This window comes from Triticum dicoccoides, chromosome 5A (genome assembly GCF_002162155.2).
Source record: "Triticum dicoccoides isolate Atlit2015 ecotype Zavitan chromosome 5A, WEW_v2.0, whole genome shotgun sequence".
Taxonomy (NCBI): Eukaryota; Viridiplantae; Streptophyta; class Magnoliopsida; order Poales; family Poaceae; genus Triticum; species Triticum dicoccoides.
This window is the reverse complement of record NC_041388.1, coordinates 30,717,707-30,720,907: the sequence shown is the minus strand read 5'-3', so window position 1 is coordinate 30,720,907 and position 3,201 is coordinate 30,717,707.

Genomic DNA, 3,201 nt, shown 5'->3' with positions numbered 1-3,201 from the left:
ATAGTTTCGCAACTCACGCCACTTGGAACACCACAATGTAATGGTGTGTCCAAACATCGTAACCGCACTTTATTAGATATGGTGCGATCTATGATGTCTCTCACTGATTTACCGCTATCATTTTGGGGTTATGCTTTAGAGACAGCTGCATTCACGTTAAATAGGGCACCATCAAAATCCGTTGAGACGACACCTTATGAACTGTGGTTTGGCAAGAAACCCAAGTTGTCTTTTCTTAAAGTTTGGGGCTGCGATGCTTATGTGAAAAAGCTTCAACCTGATAAGCTCGAACCCAAATCAGAGAAATGTGTCTTCATAGGATACCCAAAGGAGACTGTTGGGTAAACCTTCTATCACAGATCCGAAGGCAAGATATTCGTTGCTAAGAATGGATCCTTTCTAGAGAAGGAGTTTCTCTCGAAAGAAGTGAGTGGGAGGAAAGTAGAACTTGACAAGGTAATTGTACCTACTCCCTTATTGGAAAGTAGTTCATCACTGAAATCAGTTCCAGTGATTCCTACACCAGTAAGTGAGGAAGCTAATGATGATGATCATGAAACTTCTGATCAAGTTACTACCGAACCTCGTAGGTCAACCAGAGTAAGATCTGCACCAGAGTGGTACGGTAATCCTGTTCTGGAGGTCATGTTACTTGACCATGACGAACCTACGAACTATGAGGAAGCGATGATGAGCCCAGATTCCGCAAAATGGCTTGAGGCCATGAAATCTGAGATGGGATCCATGTATGAGAACAAAGTGTGGAATTTGGTTGACTTGCCCGATGATTGACGGGCCATAGAGAATAAATGGATCTTCAAGAAGAAGACTGACGCTGACGGTAATGTTATTGTCTACAAAGCTTGACTTGTTGCAAAAGGTTTTCGACAAGTTCAAGGAGTTGACTACGATGAGACCTTCTCACCCGTAGCGATGCTTAAGTGTCTCCGAATCATGTTAGCAATTGCCACATTTTATGATTATGAAATTTGGCAAATGGATGTCAAAACTGCATTCCTTAATGGATATCTTAAAGAAGAGTTGTATATGATGCAACCAGAAGGTTTTGTCGATCCAAAAGGTGCTAACAAAGTGTGCAAGCTCCAGCGATCCATTTATGGACTGGTGCAAGTCTCTCGGAGTCGGAATATACGCTATGATAGTGTGATCAAAGCATATGGTTTTATACAGAATTTTGGAGAAGCATGTATTTACAAGAAAGTGAGTGGGAGTTCTGTAGCATTTCTGATATTATATGTGGATGACATATTGCTGATCGGTAATGATACTGAATTTCTGAATAGCATAAAAGGATACTTGAATAAGAATTTTTCAATGAAAGACCTCGGTGAAGCTACTTATATATTGGGCATCAAGATCTATAGAGATAGATCAAGACGCTTAATTGGACTTTCACAAAGCAGATACCTTGATAAAGTTTTGAAGAAGTTCAAAATGGATCAAGCAAAGAAAGGGTTTTTGCCTGTGTTATAAGGTGTGAAGTTGAGTCATACTCAATGCCCGACCACTGCAGAAGGTAGAGAGAAAATGAAAGTCATTCCCTATGCTTCAGCCATAGGTTCTATCATGTATGCAATGCTGTGTACTAGACCTGATGTGTGCCTTGCTATTAGTTTAGCAGGGAGGTACCAAAGTAATCCAGGAGCGGATCACTGGACAACGGTCAAGAACATCCTGAAATACCTGAAAAGGACTAAGGCTATGTTTCTCATTTATGCAGGTGACAAAGAGCTCGTTGTAAACGGTTACGTCGATGCAAGCTTTGACACTGATCCGGATGACTCTAAGTCACAAACTGAATACATATTTTTATTAAATGGTGGAGTTGTCAATTGGTGCAGTTCTAAGCAGAGCGTCGTGGCGGGATCAACATGTGAAGCAGAGTACATAGCTGCTTCGGAAGCAGCAAATGAAGGAGACTAGATGAAGGATTTCATATCTGATCTAGGTGCCATACCTAGTGCATCGGATCCAATGAAAATATTTTGTGGCAATATTGGTGCAATTGCCTTGGCAAAGGAATCCAGATTTCACAAGAGAACCAAGCACATCAAGAGACGCTTCAATTCCATCCGCGATCAAGTCAAGGAGTGAGACATAGAGATTTGCAAGATACATACGGATCAGAATTTTACAGACCCGTTGACTAAGCCTCTCTCATGAGCAAAACATGATCAACACGAAGATTCCATGGGTGTTAGAATCATTACAATGTAATCTAGATTATTGACTCGACCCATCCGTTAGCTTAGCACGATGATTGTTTAGTTTACTGCTATTGCTTTCTCCATAACTTATACATGTTCCTATGACTATGAGATTATGCAACTCCCGAATACCGGAGGAACACTTAGTGTACTATCAAACGTCACAACATAACTGGGTGACTATAAAGATGCTCTACAGGTGTCTCCGATGGTGTTTGTTGAGTTGGCATAGATCGAGATTAGGATTTGTCACTCCGTGTATCGGAGAGGTATCTCTGGGCCCTCTCGGTAATGCACATTGAGGGAGTCCTGGACTAAGGGGTCCTCGGGCGTCTGGCCTATTATCTATGGGCTAGACTGATGGGATGTGAAGACATGAAGACTGAAGACTGCACCGTGTCTAGATTGGACTCTACTTGGCGTGGAAGGCAAGCTTGGTGACGGAAGATTCCTTCTTATGTAACCGACTCCATGTAAATCCTAGATCCCCTCGGTGTCTATATAAGACGTACACTACAAAAAAAAGACACATCCGTGACATTTTGGGCCGAACGAATTTTTTTACTGTCATACATATGACACTTCTATGACGATAATTGTGACAAAACCCGGTATCATCATAGATGTGGTGGGCTCCTACTTCTATGACAAAAAATCATGACAGAATGGGCTTTTCGTCCTGGGTGGGCCGGAGACGCAGTTGCATGACATTCTTTGGGCCGTCCATGATGGAGAAAACCGTGGTAGAAGCGAGGGGGAGGAAAATTTTGGGGAGTTCCCGGTTACGGTGGGAGGTCGGGGGCCGAGCGATCGCGCTTCTCTCGTACACGTAGGCGCGTGTGTGCGAGGCGTTGGCTCTAACTGAACCCGAGCGAGGCATTGGGCTCTAACTGAACCCGAGCGATCAATCGATGGCTGTTAACTGAACCCGATCGAGCGATTCCTTCGCTACTGCTGCTAACTGAAGCCGATC